General features: G+C 41.9%; 1 pseudogene; it reads left to right on the top strand.

Moving 5' to 3' along the window:
* Positions 24,941 to 26,416, top strand: LOC710769 (coiled-coil-helix-coiled-coil-helix domain containing 3 pseudogene; annotated as a pseudogene).

Below are 27,202 nucleotides of genomic sequence, written 5' to 3'. Positions count from 1 at the left end.
CTAGCACTGCTGGTTGTGGCCATTTGGGGGAAGTGCCCAGAAGAGTCGTGGATCTTGTGGACAGACTTCAGAGGCACAGGAGGCCTGCCGTGGCTGCTGCTGGCAGGACAGAGGTGCAGGTTGGGTTACCACACACCCAGCAAGGGGAGTACATGTCCTCCTTTCCCCTGAGCTTCCTTTTAACTGGTGTTTAAAATTAGATCACATAGCCTAGGACTAGGAAATTATGAAATGACATTTCCCATTTTTTTAATGTCACTTAATCTACTGGTAACCAATTCTTGCTGTCCTTGTTTGTTTTCCCAGCAACCTACATCATTGGGTGGTTGAGAGGATGTGATGAAGTAGGTGAAAGTGCTTAGCAGAGTGAGAGCACATAGCATGCAAAAATATTAAGTATTACACATAACATGTATCACTTGTTCTGTACCTCAGCCTATCAACTTCCTAAGAGTGGGATCCATATTTGAATCCCTTTTAGTTAAAACCTAACACAAGCATAAACAAATTCTTCACTTCTATTAAGTCTTTAATATTCTCATATAATATGTCATTAAAAAGTAAGTTTTAATATTAACTGTTGTAAATTATTCTTCTTCCTTTTTTATACCCACAAGTTTATTGTAGCTATTTCTAAGTCTGGCACCAGTTGGTTGAGAGGGGAACCTCCATCTCTCTAACAGCAGGACTCACCAGCTTAGGGATGCATTCAGAGTGGCTCAGGGACGGCCTTGGTGTCCCCTCACATGTGGGGACTTTTTGTCATGCATGAACGAACATCAGCTCTTGCAGCTGCTCTAGGGGCCCTGTCCAAAGGAAAGCCATTTTAAAAATAGAATTGAAGGGAACAAATGGTTTGCCTGATAGACTATTTTGAGGTGCAGGAGATTGGAGGATTCAAAAATGAAAGTATGTTATCAAGTAGGATAGAAACATAAAATTTGGAGAAGCTTTGGGGTGTGGTGTTTACCAAAAGGCCATGGCAATTGTATGAATTTACTTTAATCTCTAAAGGTGACACCCAGCCATGAATTGGGTATATGTAAACCCGTCATAATAAGCCTTAGAAGCAAAGGTGAGAAATACCAGTAGCGTGTTCTCAACACTAGATTACACATATAGCAAAGTCCTCAGTACCTTAGAGACACAATTTTAAGTTTTCAGAAGAAACCACAGGCCTTTAAAACGGTGTCAGGAGTCTTCCATTTTTCCAACTCTTCTGGGGACATTTACCTCCCAGGGACTCTTGGTATTACCATGGTAAAAACTGAGCATCAGCCCAGTGCATAATGCCAGCCTGGACTTGATCCATGAGCTCACAGCCTAAAGTCTTACTTAGGAGTTCATATCTTTTCTGTGGGCTTTCAATCTTCCTTCTCTCAGTAAATTGGAGATAACCTAAATGAGCAGTAAGTAAGTCAAACAGCAGAATCAAATACGTACTATTTGAGTGGACTGACATTACATGTGGAAGCCCCTAGCACCATGTCAAGAATCAGTTAATTTTGTTTAGTGTATGTTCTTACATAGGATATTTAATAATTATGGACGTAATTATATTGTATATAGTTTTACCTTTTGCTTTTTCACTTATTTTACAAGTATTTTCTCCCATATTACATCCATTACATCTTTTAAAATGCTTTGTCACAAAATCTGCTTAATTTTAAAAAGTAAATAACATAGAAGTATGTAAAGTCACTGAGTAGTGGCTTGCCTGTAATCCCAGCTACTCAAGAGGCTGAGGCAGGAGGATCCGTTGAGCTTCTCTGTTTCTCTTCTTTGGGGCACTCTCTGACTGTCTCTCCCACACTCTCCACCTGTGGGGTTGACTAGATGCTCTGAGGAACTCAGAGGACTGTGCTTGCAGAGTCTCTAGAGTCCCTGGGACCAGGCCCCAGTTCCAGGAGGGAGGCTTGGAAAGTAGATCATCCTTGTTGTCCAGCACAGTATTTCCTTTGTGGAATTGCATGAGATTGAGCAGCCAATATGAGGCTGACACACTTACTTTGATTGACTCAAATTGTTTACAGAGATAGGCCCATGGCAAAAAACATTTGCTGCTCTTCCACCCATCCCAGGGGCTGCTCAAAAGAAAACAAGTGAGAGGAAGCAGAAAGGAATGAGAAAGCTGGGAAATGAAGGTGGCAAGTTGATGTAGGCCCTAAGGGAAACCAAGAAATCCAGCTGAGAAGGATTTTGGAGAATGTCTAATAATAATAATACAATAAATGATAGCTGATACTTACACAATGTCCTTAATATGGCCAGGCACCTAAGAACTGTACATCACTAACCTGTTCAATCCTCACAATCCTAGATAAGAACAGTGACAACCTCAGTTTACAAAAGAAAGAGAGAGAAAGTGGGGAGTGAGGAAAGGTGGGAGAGAAAAATGAAGAAAAAAATGAAGAAAGGAAGGAAGGAGGAAGGGAGAGAAGAAGGGAGAGGAGAACTGAGGCCCAAGGAATTATATAATTTGACACAAGATCACAGAGTGGCAAGGGAGTGGTAAAGCTTGGTCCATGGAGTTAACTCCAGAATCTATGGTCCATATACTAGGCTAGATGTATCTAATGTGGATTTTTAAGATATTGACTGGGTGGTATGTAATGTGATCACTTCATATTGTCTTAGCTTTCCAGTGAATGCTACTATAACTCATGAATGATTTCTTAAAATTTTGCTTCGCTTAGAAACTAGTAGAGAAGCTGCTTATTCTTTAGATCTGTAAGTGAGGGAGCAGGAATGCCTGGGTAGCAATGAACATATGACAATAAGACTTTTAGGAGTCCAAAGAAACCCATGAGAAGGTGTATATATTCATCAGGATACCAAGAGGGAAAGTTGACATCCTCAGAGGGTTTAACCAAGAAGTGTAATGAAGAAGATGGGGGTAGGGTGAGGCATTAAGGGAAACAGTGAGGGAAGGTGAAGCATCCAGGAAATAGCAATAGAGAGAAGCCTTTACACTCCTAGTCCTTGAGGAGTCAGGGGCAATAACTGTGTTACCCAAGTCCATAGAGAGCTTGGACTCTCGGAAGGGAGGCTGCCTGCCAAGAGCCATGACTGCAGAATGTGCTGCTGCTGGAGCCATGGCAAGGCAGTGAGGAAGTACAGGAAATAAATATCTCTTCCTACTTCCCTGTCCAGCATCTGATATCCTGCAGGTGCTTCCATTGGCCAAAACCAACCCAGAAGCCAGAGGGCAAAGGAGCTCAGCTGATGCAACCTGCAAAGTCATCCTCTGGGTGCACAGAGCATGGCAGGGAAGGATGGAGAAGGAAAATCAAATGAAAAGCAACCGGCCCCAAAATTGGGACATCCATAAGCTCTGAAAGTGGAGGTTCCAGAAAATTTCCCTATGTTTGCAAGTGGGGAGATCTCAGTTGATACCTGAGTTACATTTCTCTTGTGATATTTCTACAATAAAAAAGTGCGTGTGTGTGTGTGTGTGTGCGTGTGTGCGTGTGTGTGTGATTTATTTGTGCATTGGTAAGACAGTAGTTTGGATTCCAGTTTAAGTGTTATTTAGGTAGGGCCTCAGGTGTTCCTAGATTTCACCAAAAGTCCAGATGTATCCTAGGGAGACAGGCAGAACACTTGAAGGGATGTACATGGTCCCTCCAGAAACCTGTGCTTCTCCTCAGGCCTCCCCATGACTGAGAACACTTCTTGTGGCTGCCCTAGTCAGTGTGCTGACCCCAGGGAGTGACTGGGGCTATTAAGCTTCCCGAGGCCATGGTCAGGCACCACTCGCCTCTCTGGTGTCTGTCTCAGTGTCTCTGGACCAGGCCCACTGTCAAAGCGGCTCATCCCACCCCAATGCCAATAATACTGATGAGCATGGGATCCACAGACTTTTTCTAAGTACAGCCAAAGTGTTCTCCAGAATGCTGTGCAGCTCTTATCAGGAAGACAACTTTATAATTCATTTTTATTTAAATTATATAATGTGGTTTATCATCTTGACATGCCATGCAAGTAACACATGATTCTCATCTGACTGGTTGTTTTAGGTGAAATCTTCGCTGAAAATAGTGTTCTTATATTTCATTAATCTTAAAAAAAAGAGAGAGAGAGAGATTTGGAGTTGGAGGGAATGTTTGTTTTCAAAATAAATTCCTCCTACACAGGCTCTCATTTATGATCCAGAAAGTCCAACAAGATTTAATTGTTTGGACTTCAAGTAATATGATACAAAAACCACAATTTCCACCTCCTGGAGTAGTGTCAATATTATCCTGATCACAATAAAATGTGACTGCCATATCATGGTTTTCTATCTACTCTGAAAACCTGAAAACTGGAATCAGGGAAATAGTTAACTGTTTTTAGGAAGCAAACTATTGTTAAAGCCATAGCAACTCATTAGCAAGAATTTACTTTACCAGAAAAGGTCAAGTGTGTGTTGACTGTCCTGTCGCTGGAGGCAGAGATGATTATTTTTTCCTTGAGAACAGTGACGTGAATGAGGGTGAAGTGCTGATGTGACCTGAGTGCGGCAGGCTCAATCCAGACTCCAGTGGCCGTCTTGGAGTCTCCTGGCTTTGCTGAGGCCTCCTTGTACCTTCTGCTATTACTTACATTAATTAATTAATGCAAGTGAGTGTTCCATTTGATTCTGATCTTAGCTTCTGCTCGATATGGGGGCAATCCATAATGTAGCCAATACCATGTCCCATGATTCCTGCTGCAATATGATGCTATGCTGCAATCTATGAAATTGTCTTTGAAACACCTGATGTGTCATTTCAGTCTTGCCTTTTCTCAGAGAAGGGATATTGGCGCTTTATGCTGGGGAGTTCTTGCCTTCAAAACAAATTCCTTTGTTTCCCAGTGTTCCTTATCATCATTGCTTTGGTTCTGTGGTTATTTTAAGGCCACTGCTATCTGAATGCTTTTCAGTGAACTAACCAAGCCTCACATCTCCCAGGCCCAGAGACCTCCCAGAAGACAGGGGGCTGAGTGTAGAGCAGGCTGGAGAAGCCAGAAAACAGGATGAAAGGACCAGATGTCCTCAAAATGCCATTCCGCTAAAAACACCCACATGAAGGATAAATTCCAGCAGATGCATATTTCAATGCATTGCTGAGCTTCCAAGGTATTAAGGGAATCCCTAAGGACAACAAATTTAAAATAAAAAAACAAGTCAGAAGTTAGCATGGAAGCCAGGGCTGTCCTGAGAGCCAATGGAAGACTGGTCTGTTGGGCTATAGTGCATGTTTCCTGCCTTTGAATCATCTCAATGTCTATCAACAGAAAAGTGTCAGTAAAATATAGAAATCTCATTGGCTTATACACAGTTTCCCCTCCAGAAAGTGACTGCTTTGTGCTGCAAGCATTAGCAGTTGCCACTGGCACAGCTATGGAGGAACATCATACTGTTCATGAAATGCATTCAACTCCAAATTCGTACTCTGAGCTCAGTCTGATTGTTTGTTCTGTCTAAAAATCCTAACTGCATGAGTCTCCTTAATCTTTGTACAAAATAAAACAAGAGCATCCACCTCTGGCACCACTGCATTTTACGCAGAGCCTGCACCTGCTTTCCACCGGCAACCTCTGCGAATGTCCCTGTCCTCTCTCCTTGCACTGTAGACTCAGCCTTTCTTATCCACAAGTCCTTCTTATCTTCTTCCATCAAGCTACTCACACTTTTGCTTCAGGTAAAGCCCTGTATTTACTGTATTATTTATTTGTTGGGCATTTAATACATGGTTCTAGTTGCTAGTATTTTTGTAAGAATTAGAATTTTACTAATTCCCAGCTTATGGAGTTGCATTGATTGAATTGCCTATCTCTTCCCCCAACTCCCCTCCCCCACCCCCCATAAGCCATTGCTTTTTTCATGTATGAGTAAAACAACAGAATGTAAAGTGTTTACTTTTGGGAATATATTCATATTTCAAGTTTGGGTGAAAACGTTGGCCCAGAATTAGAACAATGGGGATTAAGGACCATGGGAAGGGAAATGGGAAGAATAAGCCTTGGGTCTACACAAAACAGAGGATGAGCTAAACCTGAAAGCCCCTCCACCCCCTACCCCACAAACAGGTTATTTGCAGAGGCCACAATCTCAGTAAAGAGATAGGCTGGAGAAAATCTGCCTTCAGTTCAAGGCACTAAAAGAGAAAACTATTAGTGGAAAAAAAATGATGTTAGCAACAACAATAATTTCCTCCTTAAGAATCTATAATCATAGGCATACTCTTTCAAGGACCTGGGATTCTACTTCACAGCACCTACTCAGGGATATGTCACATCTGGAGTGGAAATGACCCCAGGAGAGTTGTACCCATGGTACACTTGTGTATCCTCCCTGGAGAGAAGTACCTTCAATCAAGGTCCCACAGGTTATCAGAATATAGGCTTATCATTAAAAGATTCCAAAATGCTTTAAGAAACATGACATCATGAGTGAGACTTATTAATACTAGCAGAAACCACAAAACGCAGTTCTAGATCCCCATAGGATTTCAGATATTAAAATTCTCAGATATAGAGCATAGAATGATTATTTATCCACAAACACATACTTACAGAGATGTTATGTATTTTTACATGTCAACTTTTAAAATAGCAATTTTCCAATTAAAAATACGAAACAAAAATACTGGATAATAACAGTATGCCAGCTGAGAGGAAGTGATTTGAGTTAAAGCATTTTAAGATCTGTGAAGTGTTTGGAAGCAGAATCATGTATATTTTATTTTATTAAGAGCTTCCCTAAATTACACAAAAAAATTTAAAGGTAAACACTAAAGGTGGTGTGTAATGTACAACCAGTAGGTGAAAAAATATCCAGAAGACATCAGGGAGAAAAAAAGAAGCAAAAGCATAGCAAATAGAGGTTATACAACATGGCAGAAAGAAACACAAATTTATCAGTAATCACAATAAATATATACAGTATTTTTAAAAATCCCAACATGTTTCTAGTTGTGAAAGTACCTCCCCTAGGTGTGTGTGGCCTTGAACAGACCCTGAGGATGGTGGCAGGGTGGTTTCCTCCCATGCCCTGGCCTGTCACACCAGGCAGGCCCTAGGGGCCAGTCGTCACCTTAAGGAGTCTGGTCAGCCAGTGGCGGCAGGACTCATCTTGCTGGCAGAGCACCATGGCATGTGTTTCTCTATGATAGTGCCTCTTAGGATGTTTGTTTCTGAGGCCACATTGAATATAAAAAAGGAAACACGCTCCTGAGGGAGACAAGGAAGCATGGAATTTTTGTCTCCAAGGAGGAAATGACCCAGAGGGGTGTGGAGCAGCTCCCAGAACATCCAAAGGATAAGAATCCTTCAAAACCTGGGAACGGATGTCACACTCAAGGAGAGCGCAGAGCGAAACTGAGGGATGGTAAATCTTTACAAAGTGGGAGAAAGCAAATGGTGGCTATCCAGAAAGTCAGGAAAAAGGAGAAAAAATTCCAAAATAATTTTCATTAAAATTTAAATATACTAAAGAAAAGGAGAAAGAAAAGAGATGCAATATTCTGAAGAAGGCACAAGTTTCTGAGCCTACAGAAAAATATTTCCAGGGCTTTTACATAGATTTTCAGAAAGCAGTGCTTTCTGGTGCTTGTTCCTTTAACCTGTACTTAAGATAATGCTTCTAATAAAATGGAAGAGGACAGCCTATGCAAATGTAAAGCAGAAATGAGAAGTACAGTTCATCTCATTTTAATGAATTCACTCTGGTTCCCAGAGATTTAAGCCATAATCATGTATATCCCCCACACAACCTGAAATACCTGATAGAGCACTGAGCTGTCACCATCTGGTAGAATATATTTGGTCTCATTCTCTCTCCCATAAATGTAACTAACTTTTGTATTTTCAGTGCTTGACACATTTGTAAATTTCTTTTTTTTTTTTTTTTTTTGAGCTGAAAGCTCAAATCCAAAGCCATACTTTAAACATCGCAAACTGGCTTTGCCTGTTGCCATTTCCACCAAATAAATAGCTGTTGGAGCTCACAGCAACCCAACCCTGTGGTTGGTTTCTTGAGAAAAGGGTTCGGTAACTATCCACCATCTGGTCAACCATTGGACTAATCAAGAGTCCTTCTATTGTAAGGCAAGAAGTTCAACTCAAGCTGGCTTATGTCCAAAATCCAAATTTATTAATATTTGCTTCTGTAACTGGGAAGTCCCGCTGTGGAGCTGGACTTGAAGACTCCAAGCACTCAAGCAATGTGTGGTGGGACAAAACTGAGATTCCTAAAGCAAGGTTTTGCTTTGTCGACCCCTTCCCCTCACATCATTGATTGAGAGGTACCCCTTCCACAGGGAAGACTAGATTAGTAGAGGAGGAATGCAAATAGCAAAAAAAAAACAAAAAAAAAAAATGGTATTTACCTTTTCAATTTCTAAACATATTTCAAAATCTTCTAACAGAGATTTCAAAAGGCAGAGCTTTAGATTTGCAAAAGCAGCGATATTGGAAAGAAGAAAAACTTTTCAGAATTGAAAGAGCTAAACCCTGAAAGAATCAGGGGATAGAGAAAATGCCTTAAACAACATATTGGAAAGCAAATTAGGGTCTTCTAGATTTGGAGTTGCAAGGGGAATAGAAGGGGCATGATCAAGAAGGATGCTGGTGATCCTATGAAGGGAACAGTGTGTCTGGAGGGGCCTTCCCAAGAAGAAGAGTCAGCAGTGGGAGAAACATTGCAGGATTTTAAACTAGCCACCAAAAGCACTGATGACTTGAAAAAAAGAGAAGAGTATTGAGGAAAAAATCAGAACAGAAATGTAGAGGGGTAATAAGAGCATGTAAGTTGTTCTTGCCAAACTAGTAAATGGGAGCTTTGAGTTTTGGGGATGTGCCAATTACAAGGTCAGGAGAAAAAGTCCCATCCAATAGGTAACCTTGCCTTAGACAGTGGGGATGCCCAAAGGGCCATACCCCTTGCAGGACCCTCTAGATAACATAGGGGGCCAAGGGCAAAATTAAAATGTGGGCTACTTGGAAAGACGACATTAAGATTTTCAAGATGGTGACATCAGAGTATTAAACCAAGTAAAGGGCTGTTCTGAACACATTGTCTTGACCAATCCCTTATGAAAGAGTGAACTAGATGTAAGCCTGAGTCCCATCAACTCCAGCAGACTCTTTCTGTGCATCCACAACCCAGCCTTCATGTGGATTTGCAGCCTAAATTCATACTATCTGGGTCATCCAAAAATACCTCTAGCCAAGTATTTTGCATAAAGGATACCTGGATTGGGAGTGTAACAAGGAGCCAGACGGAAGCAAAGGCAATTTTCTTTCTTGGAATCAGCTTCAGTGCAAAGTCTAAATCAGTCCTTCCATACAAAGTTTCAAGAAAAAAACAATTTCCTCGTGAGAAATCATAAGTTACCCAACGAAGAAAGATGCTATGAATAAGAACTAACAGAAATAAGTATATGATTTTGAAAAAGACCCACAGAGAATTTTCTACTATTGGCATTATCAAATACACAATATTAAAAAGTAGTTTAATGTTTTAAAAAACTGAGGTCCTAGGCTGGGTGTGGTGGCTCACGCCTGTAATCCCAGCACTTCGGGAGGCCTAGGCAGGTGGATCACTTGAGCTCAGGAGCTTGAAACCAGCCTGGCCAACATAGTGAAACTCCATCTCTACTAAAAATACAAAAATTAGCCAGGCATGTTGGTGCATGCCAATAATCCCAGCTACCTGGGAGGCTGAGGCAGGAGAATCACTTGAACGGAGGAGGCAGAGGTTGCAGTGGGCTGAGATCACGCCTCTGTACTAAAACCTGGTTGACAGAGCAAGACTTGGTCTCAAACAAAAACAAACAAACAAAAACCAAACAAAACAAACAAACAAAAAATGAAGGTTCTAGTGTGACACTGTGCTATAGTTTTAAAACACGTTTTATAGTTTCATTACCACCAGGAGAAACTGGGTAAATGGCACATGGGAGCTCTCTGTATTATTCCTTACAACTGCATGTGAGTCTATAATTATCTCAAAATTAAAAGCTTAATTAAAAAATGAAGGAAAAACTGAAAAACCTGAATAATGATTAGGATTATAAAGAAGCCAAACATGCAAGTTTGAAAAGGAAGCAAATACAACATCTAGAAATGAAAAAGAAAAAGAAAAAAAGTCCTGTAGACCGAAGAATTACTGAACCAGAGTCTTCTGAAGAAATTTTCCAGAATGCAGTACAGAGAGAAAAAGAGATGGAAAATCCGATAGGGAGATTAAGATAAAGTAAGTAGACCTAACACATATACAGTTAGCGTTCTCGACGAGGAGACAGTGAAGATGGGGAAGAAAAAATACCTGAAGAGATGATGGCTGATTTTTCACAGTTGGTGAAGGACACTAATCCACACAAAACATGTCATAATGAAAAAGTAGCCAGGGTGAAAGAGGATTACCTTCAAAGGGACAAAATTAGGCTGCTGACTTTTTGACAGCATCTTTAAAACCTTCCCACACATATTGAAAACCTTTCAATGATTTTCTGTCAGTTTCTGGATAGAGGCAAGAACAGCATAGCCTACAACTCTGTGCCTAAGCCTTTTTCCGGGCCACTGTCCCTGCAGCGGTCTGAGCTCCATGACTGTCTTTCAGTTTCTTGTATACTGCTGTCTTTCCTCATGGCTGGGGACTTCAGACAGGGTGTTCTCTTTGCCTGAAATATTTTCTACTTTTCTCCTCCTTTAACCCAGTTAGCTACCACTCGTCCTTCAGGACTCTGATAAAATGTTCCTTTCCTGGAAAGCAGAGTGAAAATTTGTTAGTTTCTGTGTTTGTTTGCTTTCCTGCCCAACATCTGACCTCCACATCCTACTTAAGGGGACTCTTATAAATTATATCCTTTGACTGATAAGGCTTGAAACTTAATATTCAGAATAGCTATCAGAAGGTATTCAACATACTCAATGGGACCACATACAAGTGAAACGTACTTTTCTTACGTATTTCAGTGGGATGTCTCATTACTTAACAATAAGTAATAAGAAAACATAGTATTTTTCTTATGTGAAGTATTTTATCTCCAAGTCTTCTAAATTCCAATATAAATTCAGTTGAAGTACTTCCACAAACACCTTTATAAAGCTGCACGGCCACGTTTAAGAAAATAGATCAAAAAGTCTGTCTTCCTTGACAGGTGCAAAGGGTGAAAGGGTCCCATCCATGAGAGCGAGCCAGGGTCTTAGTGTTTCTCAGTGGTGAACTACTGTAGTCAACTCTTTCTCTGAACTTCGAAGCAAGCTGACTTTGTCTTTAACTACATATGGATTTGGCTCAAGGACAAAGAGGATCCTTGTTTATGGGACTCTGGGAGCGTTCAGTAATTTTTCAGATGGAGGGTGACATGCAGAATTGTTCATTTAAATGACACGCCTTATCAGAAGCCAGAAAGAAGACTTCCTCAGGAAATGCTCTTCAACCTCTGCACTTTCCTAAGATATTTATTGAAAAGGCTCTTTGTAGAAAAATACTTTGAGAGGAGCTTCTAAAAGGTAGTTTTTAAAGTAATAAATATTGATTTTTTTTAACCCAAAGAGGTATAAAAACAAGCTAAAACATGGACCATGATCCCCCCTTCCACTTAACCCACTTATAAACTTAGTCTTTACAGAACTGTACAAAACCAAAAGGATTAGCTGCAACCTCATTCCCTTCCTATCCCCAACATTCCATTATAAAAAAGCAAATATCCTAAAATAGTATCTATTTAAAAAGTACATATTTTTGTACAAAAGTAATTATGCTATCCTGCACTTTGCTGTTTTTGCTTAATATATACAAAAAGGAATTTAACCCTGGGGAGTTCTAATGTATGACTCATTGCTTTATAGTAAAACAGAATAAAAACTATAGGGCAGTTAGAATGATGCTTTTAGCCCAGCCTAAAAATCTCAGAGGCATGTAGCATTGTCAGAAAACTTTTTGGACTACCTTTGTGACCAAAAAAAGGCCTTGGCTACTGTCACGGTTCAGGCTACAGGTTTTACAGGTAGATTTGAATTCAAGCTGTAGAATTAACAAGTTAGGTTGTCCTTGGGCAAATAACCTCCGAACCCCAAATGTCCTTATCTAAACAGTGGAGCAAACAACACTTAGATTACACGGTTGTTGTAAGCAATTTTTTGTTTTGTTTTTGTTTGTTTGTTTGTGTTTTTTTTTAGATTGAGTCTCACTCTGTCACCCAGACTGGAGTGCAGTGGTGCAATCTCAGCTTACTGCAACCTCCGCCTCCCAGGTTTAAGCAATGCTTGTGCCTCAACCATCTAAGTAGCTGGAAATACAGGTGTGCGCCATGACACCTGGCTGGTTTTTTTTTTTTTTTTTTTTTTTTTTTTGTATTTTTAGCAGAGACAGGGTTTCACCATGTTGGTCAGGCTGGTCTCAAACTCCTGACCTCAAGTGATCTACCCTCCTTAGCCTCCCGAAGTGCTGGGATTACAGGAGTGAGCCACCTCGCCTAGCCCTATTGTGAGCAATAATGAAATAATATATACAAAGCACTTAGCACTGTAGTCACATAGGAATCCTGCAGAAATTACAATTTTTGAAAAAAAGAGGTTGGTAAATAGGTAGCCTCCAAGTTTTCGTACTTGCCTTAATTCCATCTTCTGGAAGAAGCATGTGGGTCTTCCATAAAAGGGAGTCTTTCAGGCTCTGCTTCATGGTTTAGTGTCCAAGGTAATGTCGTAGTCCACCAGACAGCACTTTCCTAGCCTGTGCTCTTCAGTCATGACTAAATCGTCTTCATTTGCACTGAAATCTTCTTTTTTATTTTTACATTTTCTACAAGAAGCAATTCCTCTTGTTTGGCAGAACATTGGCAGCACTAATTAGGATGCCTACAACGAAGGGCAAATCACAGAGAACAACTCCAATAGGGTGTCTTCTTGGGCGTGGTTGTAGTTCATGTTGACAAGAATACATGAGCCAAAGCAGATTTGGAACAGAGAGCACAGAAGCAAAGCAAAAAGATGGAGAGTTTCGTTTTAGTGAGTTCAATGCATCTGTGAGGAAATGTCCAAACATTAGGTGGACTGTTGGTCATCAGCCTATGAGAAAGACTTGGGAGATTGGGAATACAAATTTAGAAGTCATCAATGCACAGGAGATTGGACCTGGAAAAAGATACCTGGAGAACTATTTTAGGCACAAAAAGATAAAGGAGAGCCTGCAAAAGGGCCTGGGAAGATGTGATCAGAGGTAGGAGGAAGGTCAAAAGTTTAGTTTTCAGAAACAAGTAGAGGAGGGTTTTAGCAATGAAGACTGGTTGACTATGTCCAATGCTACAAAGAGATCAGGTAAGTAAAGAACTGAAAGATTTGGGATTTCCATCCTCCACACAGGTTCCTCATATTGGATTGTGATAATGGTGTGTATGCTCTGACACTGATTCTATGACTTCAACTGCGTGCCCAACACTTCAATTCCCTTCTGATACTAAATACCTGGAGTTAGCACAGACCCCACATGCGAAGGACTCAGTCCCCAAATTGCCTTCACATCTGACATCAGCCACCAATCTCAGGTATCCCAAGCTACCTGTACTTCTGCCTAGCTGACTACAAATTTGGGGGCTCCCATGACCTCCCTCAGGTTCAGTAATTCACTAGAATGGCTCACAGAACTCACTGAGAATGCTACAGTTTTACAATAAAGGATATAACTTATGAATAACCAAATGGAAGAGATGGAGAGAGCAAGATGTAAGGATAGGGGAATACAGGTCTTCCATGTACCACCCTCCTAGCACGTGTGTTCACCAGTTGGAAAGCTCTTCGAGTCTCATGGTCCAAGGGTTCCATTATGCAGACATGACTGATTACGTCACTGGTCACAAGACTGAACTCCATGTCTAGTCTCTTTCCCCTTGCCACAGGTCAGAGGGTGGAGTTAAAAGTTCTAACCCTCTAATCACATGGCTGGCTTTTCCGGTTACCAACCCCCATCTGGAAGCTAAGGGGCCTTGTCACGAGTCACCTCTTTAGCATAAACTCAGGTACAGTCAAAAAGGATTTGTTATGAATAACCAAATATCCTACTATCAGGAAATTCAAATTCCCAAGCTTTGTGCCAGGAACATGGGGGCAAAGACCAAATGTATTTTTAAAATTAAACCATAATAAAATAAAATAATAATAATTATTATTTATTTTATTTTTTATTATATTATTACCAAACTATTTTTGACCTACCAATTCCACTTTGGAAATTTTTTCCTGGCATACACATGAAATTATCTACGTGCAAGGTCAGTCATTGGAGCGTTGTTCAATAGCAAAAGTTTGGGGAAAAAACATTATCTTTCAACAGGGAACTGGTTACAATTTATGATATGCCCCTAGAAAGGAATGGCATACAGCTTTAAAAAATAGAAAGAGGAGGCTTTCTACCTACTGATGTGAAAGGATCTAAAAGAGACACAGTAGCAAAGTATAAATACTTTGTACATTATCGTATACTTTGTATAGTTTGTTACCTTTTGTATAAAAATGGGGAAGATGGTAATTTATGTTTGTATTCACTTGTATCAGCAGAGAAAAACTCTAAGAGGACAGGACACCACCTTGGACAAATGGTCCCTTAGTGGACATGTTTATGGGGGACTGGACAGATGCAGAGAATTGTAGGAAAATGTTCTGCTGGATACATAAATATTTGTGTTTTCTATTTTCTGGTTTTGGGATCACATAAATACATTATCTGATCAAAAAATAAAATTAAAAATTAAAATAAAAATATATTTAATTGAAGAAAAATGGTGTAGGCAGAGAATGATAGGCTTTGACCTTTATAAGGGTATTAGACTCATATGTGGATTTCTGAAAATAATTCTTAGATCCCGCTTAGAGATTCTGATTCAATCTGCTTGGGGCAAAGCCAGCACCTGTTTTTTCATTAAGCCCCACAGTAATGAAAACACCTGGCAAGCCGCTGCATTGCTGAGTTAGATGTTGGTGTAGTCGGCACAGGTAGAGGGAAATGAGTGGCCCGTGATGGGGTGAGAGCCGGCAACATTTGAATGTTTTCATTAATAAAAGTTCCTGATTGATATGAAGAAAAGAGATTGGAGAGGAAGTATGGAGAGAAAGGGTCACTGTTCACATTGCCTCAGTTATGATTCTTGGAAGAATCTGACACTAACTCCACACATCAAAAGAAAAAAGAAAAGAGCTTTTACCATTCAACGAATGACCTCCACTTTGAGCATTAGGCTTTCTGGCTATGTAGTGTCCACTAGCGGTCACTGTGCTCATGTTTCTGTGGAAACAGAAAACATTGGCACCTGCTGCTGCTTAGCTGTTCAGTTACTTATCTTAACGACTTGTTGAGCTTTGGTTTCAAAATGAGCCTTCCTCATAAAAAACTAAATCCAAAAAGCAGTACACTCAGAAGTCTCTCAACATCAGAAAGAAGAACTCAGAAAGCAGAGAGAGAAATACTTCCAGAAATGTCAGTGAGTGGATAATAAATTAGAAGAGTCTACTTAGTACTGATTTTTTTTTTTTCCTAAGGCAGTAATAAGTTAGGAAGGTATCTGAGACTTATTCTCAATTTTGAATCCTTTTTCTTGACTTTTGAACACTATGAGGTCAATTCTCACTGATTCACCAGATGCAGGCCTAGGGCTGCATATATTTTGGGATACACATAGTGGCTAAGGTGGCTTCACTTAGGCAAATAGGAAATTTGACTCAAGTATTTAAGGTAATACTTATTATTTAACTTTTTGAAACTTGTTTCTATGAAGACCAAATTACTGAAAGCATTAAAAAACAAAACAAAACAAGAACAGGGCATAAGGACACAGAATATCCACAATAAGAATATTTGCCTCTAATGATTTTAACTCAAGGTGACTTCTTTACGGACCTTGTCAGATGGAACTATAACTCATTTCAGGGTTCTCAGAATGGGAGTGATCTTCGGTCTGCAAATGACAGTATTTAAAAGTCTTTCAATGTGTAGCTCCTGAGTTTTTCTTCAACAATAGCAAGACTGTCTTGCAGCCTAAGGGTAATTAGCTGATTGACAAATACCAGGCCTAAGTTCAAAAGCTGTATTAAGCTTTGTGTCATAATTCTGTTGGTGATAATAAAATCAAATGGATTTCCAAATACTATGTTCATTGATTTTTTTTAAATTGGAAAGGCAACACTGTGCTTTAAACGTGTATTTATTATATATAGACAGATAGATTATATTATATATTTTATATATAGGGAGATGCAGAAGCATCTAAGTATCTATCTATCAACTATCTATCTATCTCAATAGTTTTTGGAGTATACGTGGTTTTTGGTCACGTGGATGAATTGTACAGTGGTGAAACCTGAGATGTTAGTGGACCTGTCACCTGAGTAGTGTACATTATACCCAATATATAGTTTTTTAATCCCTTACTCCCTTCCCACCCTTCCACCTTCTGTACATCTGAGTCTACAAAGTATTATATCAGTCTGTATGCCTTTGGGCAGTCATAACTTAGCTCCCACTTATAACAGATAACATAAAGTTTTTGGTTTTCCATTCCTGAGTTACTTCACTTAGAATAATGGCTTCCAGCTCCATCCAAGTTGCTGTAAAAAAACAAATGTATTGTTTTTTATGGCTGAGTAGTATTCCATGGTGTATATATACCACATTTTCTTTGTCTGCTCATTGGTCGATGGGCACTTAGGTTGGTCCCACATCTTTGCAATTGTGAGTAGTGCTGTGATAAACATATGTGTGCAGGTGTCTTTTTCTTTTTCTTTTCTTTCTTTCTTTCTTTTTTTTTTTTTTTTTTTGAGACAGAGTCTTGTTCTGTCGCCCAGGCTGGAATACAATGGTGCGATCTCGGCTCACTGCAACCTCTGCCTCCCAGATTCAAGCAATTCTCCTGCCTCAGTCTCCCAGGTAGCTGGGACTACAGGCACGTGCCACCACACCAGGCTAATTTTGTATTTTTAGCAGAAATGGGGTTTCACTATGTTGGCCAGGCTGGTCTCAAACTCCTGACCACAGGTGATCAGCCCGCCTCAGCGTCCCAAAGTGTGGGGATTACAGGCTTGAGCCACGGGTTGGGCCGCGGGTGTCTTTTTTCTTTTTTCACTTTTTAATAATGGCCATTCTGGCTGGGGCTAGGTGGTATCTCATTGTGGTTTTAATTTACATTTCCCTGATGATTAGTGATGTTGATCATTTTTTCATAAGTTTAAATTGGCCATTTGTATTATCTCCTTTCGAGAAATGTCTACTCACATCATTTGTCCACTTTTTGATGGGACTCTTTGTTTTTTTGTTTTTTGTGTTTTGTTTTTTGCTTTTATTTATTTATTTTTTCTTGCTGGTTTGTTTGAGTTCCTTATAGATTCTGGATATCAGTCCTTTGTCAGACGCATAGTTTATAAATATTTTCTCCCATTCTGTGAGTTGTTTACTTTGATGATTATTTCTTTTGCTGTGCAGGAGCTTTTTTAGTTTAATTAGGTCCCATTTATTTATTTTTTAAACATGTATTTATATTTTGTCCCAGACATTTGAAGGGCCATGTGATCTAGATACCACATGGTGTGCTGGATTGTCTGCAGACAGATCAGCACTGCCTCTCCTAAGGCGAGGGGCTGTTTACCACGATCCTCTTCTGTCTACGGTTCTGGGTAAGAATTGCCAGGAGAAGAATTTGGAGTAAGGCAGATGTGAGCAAGAGGCCATTACCCCTGGAAGGTTATGGTGCTGACGCGGTGACCTATAGACACAGAGGGCCCAGCAGGCACCAGCTTGGCCTGGCTGTTCTCTGCTCATTGTCCAGTCTGTCTTCTCAACTTGCAATCTGGCCAACGAACAGCAGCCCAAGCCCACCAACCAGCACTTGGCCGAGGCCCACAGCACTGGGAGTTCCGTGGCGGTGGAAGTTTCCACAGGCCTCTCTATGAGCTCTTCCTTGGTGGTCCCGTGTTGGTGGCCCATGCACACAGCTTCTCCACATCTTTCCACAAGCTGTCACCCTCCCACCCAGCTGCTGCAGCAACCTGAGGTGGTTAGCAACTTTCTCTGATCCTCCAACTCTCCATCCAGACCTCCTGTACTACTCAGCTCCTCTCACATTCTGTAAGCTCCAATTTCAGTATTAAACCCCATATTCCTATAAGACTTGGAGTGGCTCTGTTTTCCTGTATGAACTCCAACTGATACAGGCTGTTTTAAGTTTGGCTGTGGTTTAAAAAAATAAAAGAGCTTGGTTGAGCACTTAGGGAAGAAGAGATGTGCTAACATTTACTAAATAGTCTCCAAAGCCCTAAGATAGCATCATAATAACTGTGTTTACTGTGGATAAAAACATGGACTTGGTCATCAGACAAATCGGTTTCATCAATTCATAACTATGGCATAACTCCAGGCAGCTTAATTTCTCAGAACCTTATTTTCCTTCTTTATAAAGTGTGGAATTGATTATTCCTTCTTCATGGGGTTGTTCTGAGGATTAAATGAGATAAGACATTCAGTGTTTAGTCAATATCCAGCACAAAGTAATACTAATTTTTAAAAAGCTACTATCATTGATCTCTTATTTAAGATCTGAGAGTTTCTGAGAATATTGCAGAAAACATCCTAAAAGTATCACTGTTAACCTAACTACGAATGCTAGATTAAGACTTAAAAAAAAAATCTTTTAAAATAGACAGTTCACGGTGACGAGGGAATAAGGTAAATCTTCAAAGGCAGTCCATGCATGACTATGTACATGGCACAGATGCAGAGCGGAAATGGCATCAAGGGTGCGGAGAGCTTAAAGGGCATCTTTCCATGCACTGGGACCTGGAACTCTGACTTCAAGAGTTACATGGGAGGCAGGGACCTTGCAAAGTGGATATTCAGTTCAGAAAGCCCCATTTAAGCTTCAATTTCAAAGGGCTGTCCCACAAAGATTGAAAGTAAGAAACTTTGCTGGTCTTGACCTTTCCTCTAAGTAAAATGGAAACCAACAACAAATGAACAAACAAAACCCTCCTCTCCTAAGAATGCATCATAAGAACAAGCTCCTGGAGGCCGGGTGCGGTGGATCACGCCTGTAATCTCAGCACTTTGGGAGGCTGAGGAAGGCCAATCACCTGAGATAAGGAATTTGAGACCAGCCTGACCAACATGGTGAAACCCCATCTCTATAAAAAAAATGCAAAAATTAGCCAGGTGTGATGGTGCATGCCTATAATCCCAGCTACTCGGGAAGCTGAGGCAGGAGAATTGCTTGAACCTGGGAGGTGGAGGTTGTAGTGATCCGAGACTGCGCTCCAGCCTGGGAGACAGAGTGAGATTCTGTCTCAAAAACAAACAAACAAAAACGAAAAGACTTCCGTGCAGGTTTGGGGCTCCAACTCACACTGCTGGCATGGTCTCTCCAAATCCCAAACCAAGAAGGTAAAGTAGTACTAGGCTGGTAGCATTCTTCTCCCTTATGCTCCTGGCCAAAGCAAACAGAAATTCTTTTTGGGGAAACCAAGAACAACCCAGACAGACATCACAGCACTCCTGCAGATAATGCTCCAATAACTATGAACTCACAGAACCAAATACTTTTTTTTTTTGTAAAAAAAGGAAACAAAGTCCAACAGGCAGGAGTTAGATAAGAAAACCTGCAGAGAAATCACGTTGACAAAGATTTCAGATGTTAACGTTAGTGTCTGCAGAATATAAATGATTTAGATGTTTGCGGAAGAAATTAGGAAATCAGAATTACATACCAGGAAGAGACTGTTAACTGACTAGGTAGATTTCAACAGAAACATACTGTACGCTCACCCCTCCCACCGCCCTCACACTAAACACATGACAACAACATTCAATGGATGGATTGAACAACAGATTAGGTGCAGGCAGAGAGTATTGGTGTACTGAGAATTATCTGAAGAAATTACACAGACTACAGTACGAAGACATAAAATAAATGGAAAATATCGCAGACAAGCTAAAAAAAAAAAAAGAAAAAGAAAAAAAAGAGGAGATTTAACGTTGAAGTTCCAGAAGGACAGAAAAGGGAATGGGGAGAAGATACTAGCTAAGAATTTTCTGAAAGCGACATGATATGTGATGTGGTGTGCTGTTCCATAGATCCAGGACGCCTGAAGGACCCCAAGCAAAAAAAACCCTCTCACCAAACACATATTTACAAAGAACTGCATTTAGACCGTGGTCAACTTCATTTTATTACCATGATTGCTCTAAGGAACCGATTCCTACACGCCAGCCATTAGCCCTCGTCATTCTTTGAACGCTGCCCAGGTGGGCCTGCAGTATTGCCAGGTGGACCTCTGCACAAATAGTAGCAGTGACATTCATGTTTTATTTCAGGTAAGTGGGATTATGTCCATTTTGATGTCTCCCCTGGAAGTGTGACCTGAAAGGATTGTATCAACCAACCCTCTTGTCCTCTGGGAAAAGGAGACAAAGGAAGGGAAGGGAAAGGAAGAGAAGGGAAGGAAAGGGGAAGGGGGAGGGGAGGGGAGGGGAAAGAGAGGGGAAGAGAGGGGAGGGGAGGGGAGGGCCGCGTGGTCACCTGGGGCTGGCTGCAACCTAAGATCACTGTCCTTACCAGTTGGCCTTCCCTCCACGACTCTCTCTTCAGAAACCCCATGAGTACTCCCTCCCCTTCCTCAGATTCAGATGTAGTAACAGCTCTGCTGCTAAAGCTCTGAGCTACTTTCTGCACCATCTCATGAGTGTCCCTTGCACCTTGCCCATGCATTGGTAAATAAACCATCCCGGAAAGATCCTAACTTGGGCATGCCATCTGCTTCCTGTTAGGAACCTGACTGAATCACTTTCCAGCTTCTTCAGAGCTCTGGAAACTCTTTGAGAGTTAGAATCCACTTTTCTTGCTTTTGATTCTCTGCATTTAGGGGAGAAATATTCCACAAAGACTGATAGAAATACCAGCATTATGAAATAGAAATATAAAACATGTGCTCACCAAAAGCCTTCCTTAAACTCACTCTGTTTCCATCAAAATGAAACGATGGAGGTTGAGTGCTGTCTATCACTCTTGGAGATGCTGTCTGTGTGGTCCACATGTAGTTGGTTTCTTGGGCTAGTTCTCACGTGAACCAAATCCCTGTCCCTGAGTGTCTCTTATCATTTGCTGCACAAAATTAGGGAAAGCATGGAAGTTTTTGGAAGTGTTTCATGAGACTTAGGAAGGCCACTGTAGCCCCGGATTAGCTCATTTTATATCCCTGAAGTGGACATGTGCCATGTCTGTACTGAAATAAATCACTGTTTCAAATAATCTCAAAATTCCCTTCTCTCCTTACCTCTGAAGCAGCCTATTTCCATGTTCACTGCAGAAAAGTCTCATTACTCAGCCAGGCGCGGTGGCTCACGCCTGTAATCCCAACACTTTAGGAGGCCGAGGCGGGCGGATCACTTGAGGTCAAGAGTTCAAGACCAGCCTGGCTAACATGGTGAAACCCTGTTTCTACTAAAAACACAAAAATTAAACTAGCCGGGCGAGGTGACGCGGGCCTATAGTCCCAGCTACACGGGAGGCTCAGGCAGGAGAATCAAGAATCGCTTGGACCCGGGAGGTGGAGGTTGCAGTGAGCCGAGATCGTGCCACTGCACTCCAGCCTGGGAGACAGAGCGAGACTCCAGGAAAAAAAAAAAAAAAGTCTCATTACTCAAAGTTATTAAATCAATTGTTACCTTTAGTGTCTACCCTTTTCCTGGTCATATTTCAAAGCAACCTTCCTTGCTGGATAATTTATTCTATGCTTGTTTTATGAACGGCTTCCCTGTGACTCCTCGAGCTGCTGAAATCCCGCGCTCCCTAAATGGTGCACTTGAGCTGCTGCTCTGCCCTGCGCTGTCCTCTAGCGGCACAAGTGTGTCAGAGCAGCGGATCCCCCGCCTTCCGGCAGCAGGGGCTGCCAGTATTGAATCCTCCAGCCCTCACCATTTCTCGGCCTCCAGTTTCCTGTTTCTTGCCAGGGTTCTCCCTCGCTGCAGCCTCTTGACCAGAAGAGGATCAACTTGAATGGTCAGCGGCTTTCTTGAACTCTAGTTTGAGTCAAAGTGCCCCCGAAATACAGAAAATCTTGCTGTATACCGTACACCACTTAGGAGCAACTCTTTCGGAATGCAGCCCCTTTGACGTTAGCCTCCCATTCAGCAGCCCTGGCGAGCTGAAAAAAAGCTGTGGCTGAGCCAGATTCACCACCCCCACCCCCACCTCCTCTTACATCTTTCTCCACCCTCCCATCGCACTCTCTCCCGACGGAAAGGAGCTATTTGGAAAGACAAAGTAACATGACAAAATTAAGTAATATGTCAGCATAATAATTGGAGGTGAGTGGTACCAGCAGTAAGGGTTATCAGTCTTGTGGATGCTTTTTTTTTTTTTTTTTTTTTTTTTTTGACGGAGTCTTGCTCTGTCTCCCAGACTGGAGTGCAGTGGCGCGCGATCTCGGCTCACTGCAACCTCTGCCTCCCGGGTTCAAGCAGTTCTTCTACCTCAGCCTCCCGAGTAGCTGAGACTACAGGCATGCAGCACCATGCTCAGCTAATTTTTGTATTTACTTTAATAGAGACTGGGTTTCACCATGTTGACCAGACTGGTCTCAAACCCCTTGCCTCAGGTGATCTGCCCGCCTCGTCCTCCCAAAGTGCTGGGATTACAGGCGTGAGTCACAGTGCCTGGCCCTCGTAGATGCTCTAAGATGAGGAATTCCAAACTGCTAACCGTCAGCACACGTCCTTCATAAGAAAGCACAGCAGAGGATGCCATCCAGAGTGGAGGATGCCATCCAGAGTCCAGGATGAAGCCAAGAAGGAGCCTCCGGAGCCGGTAAATCTCTGTTACTCAGTGATGAGGCTGGGACTCTCAAGGAAGGGCAGAAAGGCACCCAGAGGATTCTGAAGGGAGAGACCAAAGAGAGGCGCTTTCCAATGCCTATCTGAGGGGGACCCTTTACAAATTACAAAGTGACTAATGAAAAAGGTAAAAATGAACATCCTGCAACATTGTCTACCCTCTATATACTCATTTCTATTTTCATATTGTTTTCTTTGGGATAACATATTTTACCTGCGAACTATTTCAGGTGTTGAATTGCAAGTTAAAAAATTACATAAGGTCAGGCACGGTGGCTCATGCCTGTAATCTCAACACTTTGGGAGGCCGAGGCGGGTGGATCACTTGAGGTCAGGAGTTCAAGACCAGCCTGGATAACATGGTGAAACCCTGTCTCTACTAAAAAATGCAAAAGTTAGCCTTGGTGGCACAGGCCTGCAAGCCTAGCTACTCAGGAGGCTGAGGTGGGAGAATCATTTGAACCCAGGAGGTGGAGGTTGCGTTAAGCCAAGATAATGCCACCACACTCCAGTCTGAGAGACAAAGCAAGACTCCATCTCAAAACAACAAACAAACAAAACTGAGGTGTAGACTGTAATCTCAAAAAAAAAAAAGTTACATAATATTAAAGTAGAAGTTTCAATTATTTCCCTGGTGCTAAAAGAAAATGATGTTGCCCGCGTCCCTAGCTGGCATCTTAGGTTTCCCCTGTGAAATATCACCAGTGTATAACTCAGTAGGCCTCAACCCTGACTGCACTGTAAAATAACCTAGAGAGTTTTCAAACACTGAATCAGAACAGGGAGGTAGAGAGAAAGCTGGACATCTGAAAGTTCCCTGATTGATGTGAATGTGTGGCATGGATTGAGAACCACAGTAGCGTTCACCATTCCAGGTACATTTAGTGGCATGTCAGAGGAATGGGGACATTCCAACATGATTGCTGTGAGGACACCACCCTCACATAGCAGCCATCAGCCCTCATCATTCCTAGAGGACTACCCAGTCTGGTCCACGGCATTCCCGGGTGTAACTGCTTACACAATAGGAATGATATTCAGATGGGTTCATTTCAGGTCAACGTGGTTATGCTGTTTTCTTCCGAAGTTGTCTTTACCCCAAATCTTCTGACAACTAGAAGTTTATGGTTAAAACATAACAGGTTTTAGTTCTAGCTATTGGCTTTTTTTTTTTTTTGAATTTGGATATTAATTTTCTCGGTTATATATTATTATACTGAAAACTTTCTCATAAAAAAAAGATTCCCTCTTTTTCTTGTCTCTCTCCTTCACCCAGTGACTTCTGATTTGGTCTTTGAGCCTCTAACACTCTCAGCCATCCCATCTGCTCACCCCACCTGAAATCCCAGTTCCCCTCCTTTGAGCTCATATTGCATTTGGGACATTACCGTCTCTTGATTAATTAACTTGTCTGTCTGCCCACCTACACCATAAACCTATAGAGGAAAATAACAAAGAAATACTTGTGTTTATATCCCCAGTGCTCAGCATAGTCTCTGGCACATAGAAAGGGCTGGAATATTTTAGTAAATGAAAGTTATCAAAGTTATGAAACTTCAGATTTCATTGGAAGAGTGTTTTCTTCCAGTGAAATCCTGTTTCAATGCAATTTACGTAGTGCTTGCCTGTCCACTCACTGCTCTGCTCCTAAACTGTGGAAGGGTGAAGTGCAGGGGTGGGGATGCTTTTAAGTGTGAAGGTCTGTCTGTTCAGCATTCAGCCTATCCTTCACGGTAACTTTCAATTTCCTTCCGGGAGAAAGCGTCTGAAAACAGAAGTGGTCTGCCCTGCCCTCTAGCGGTGGTTCTGTGGCAGAACACTTTTAAAGATTGTCTTTGGAACTGCTAAGTGAACGCCCTCCAGAGTGGTATTGGAATGCCAGTCTGTATAATAACCTGTATATTATCCAGTTATTATTTCAGCTTTTCGCCACTGTTTTCTATAAGGGAGCCCTTTGCTCAAGGGTCTGTAGTTATATTCAGCAAGAACACCTCCCCAGAAGGAGGTTTGTGTGTTTAAGAACAGAGTCCTCGATCGGCGCCTTCTCCTTGCTTCTGGGGTCGTGGCCTTGCTCCCGCTGTGCGGGAAAAGAATCCAGGTCCTTCCACGCGCGTGTGAGCGCGAGGGCCCCGAAGTGCTCGTGGTTCTGCGCTAGGTCTCCGCTGGGGCAGGAACCGGAGCCATGGGTGGGACCACCAGCACCCGCCGGGTCGCCTTCGAGGCGGACGAGAATGAGAACATCACCGTGGTGAAGGGCATCCGGCTTTTGGAAAATGTGATTGATCGAATGAAGGAATCCTCTCCATCTGGTTCGAAGCCTCAGCGGTATTCTGGTGCTTATGGTGCCTCAGTTTCTGATGAAGAATTGAAAAGAAGAGTAGCTGAGGAGCTGATATTGGAGCAAGCCAAGAAAGAATCCGAAGATCAGAAACGACTAAAGCAAGCCAAAGAGCTGGACCGAGAGAGGGCTGCTGCCAATGAGCAGTTAACCAGAGCCATCCTTTGGGAGAGGATATCAAGCGAGGAGGAAGGCGCTAAGGCGAAGCACCTGGCTAGGCAGCTGGAAGAGAAAGACCGAGTACTAAAGAAGCAGGATGCATTCTACAAAGAACAGCTGGCTAGACTGGAGGAGAGGAGCTCAGAGTTCTACAAAGTCACCACTGAACAATATCAGAAAGCTGCTGAAGAGGTAGAAGCAAAGTTCAAGCGGTATGAGTCTCATCCAGTCTGTGCTGATCTGCAGGCCGAAATTCTTCAGTGTTACCGTGAGAACGCCCACCAGACCCTCAAATGCTCCTCTCTGGCCACCCAGTATATGCACTGTGTCAGTCATGCCAAACAGAGCATGCTTGAGAAGGGAGGATAAAAACTTTCAGAACGAGCAAAACACCATCAACGTTAATTCCAGAGATGGAACATTTTTTTTCCTAGTAAGAAAATAACCCATATGAAGAGAAGACCACTAATGAGAAGACCACTAAAGACAGACAAGAATGGACTCAGCAGAATCATTTCACATTTTGAACAGCAGCAATTTGAAGGGCCAAAGCCTTGATCAGGGATCAGTCATTAAAGGACGCACTTCAGTATTAGTAAACCCTCTTATGATGATTAAAAGAGAAGGGCAGCCCTCTCCACCATTTGGTACTTTCTATTCAACTTCCACTGACCATAAAATGTTTCTCTTCTGAGCAAGCCCCATCATTTGGAGAACCTCCACCCTAACAAAGCAGAATGGGGTGGGGGGCTAAATTCATTGGAGTCGGGTGAGGAGAGAACCAGAAAACATAGATCTGGGGACAGCAGTGCCAGGTGGAGAGAGTGAGAAAACAGATCTGGAGGTCGCAGTGCTGGGTGGAATTGTCTAGAATGTGGCATGCTGGCTTTCTCTCTCTTTCTTTTCTCCTTTGATTATATAAGAGCTGTTTCATTTTAACTTATTATGGTGATTATATAGGTAAGAAGACAAAAAGGAGAGAAAATGTACCTCTTCTACTGGAATAATGTTTATGATTACAAGTGAGATACGGTATTTTTATCAATATGAAGGCAACCTTGGCTGATATAACCTCTATAGTGAATACTTACATCTTTACTTCACTCACTATCAATAATAAATATATTTTCTGACAAAGACCAAAAAAAAAAAAAAAAAAAAAAAGAACAGAGTCCTCAGCACTAGAAATCTCCGAGGGGTTCCTGGCAGCATCCCATAGGCCACTTGAAATGTGTTTTTTTTCTTTCATACTCTAGATCAAGGGTGTCCAATCCTTTGGCTTCCCTGGGCCACATTGGAAGAATTGTCTTGGGCTACAAATAAAATACACTACACTCACGCCTGTAATCCCAGTACTTTGGGAGGCCGAGATGGGCGGATCACGAGGTCAGGAGATCGAGACCATCCTGGCTAACACGGTGAAACCCCGTCTCTACTAAAAATACAAAAAATTAGCCGGGCGTGGTGGCGGGCGCCTACAGTCCCAGCTACTTGGGAGGCTGAGGCAGGAGAATGGCATGAACACGGGAGGCAGAGCTTGCAATGAGCCGAGATCGCACCACTGCACTCCAGCCTGGGTGACAGAGCGAGACTCCGTCTCAAAAAACAAAACAAAACAAAACAAAAAAACACTACACTAATGATAGCTGATGAGCTAAAAATAAACAAATAAATAAATAATTTCATAATGTTTTAAGAAAGTTTATGAATTTGTGTTGGGCTGCATTCAAAGCTGTCCTGGTCTGCATGTGGCCTGCAGGCCGGGCACTGGACAGGCTTGCTCTAGGTATTTTTCCTTATGGTACTGGAGTATTTGGGGAGATCAGGGCTGAGTAAGGCTCTCGGCATTACAGTCCCTCAGGGTT

The sequence above is a fragment of the Macaca mulatta genome, chromosome 4 (assembly GCF_049350105.2).
Source record: "Macaca mulatta isolate MMU2019108-1 chromosome 4, T2T-MMU8v2.0, whole genome shotgun sequence".
NCBI lineage: Eukaryota > Metazoa > Chordata > Mammalia > Primates > Cercopithecidae > Macaca > Macaca mulatta.
Note: the sequence above shows the minus strand (reverse complement) of the source record. Positions and strands in the feature narration are given on the sequence as shown.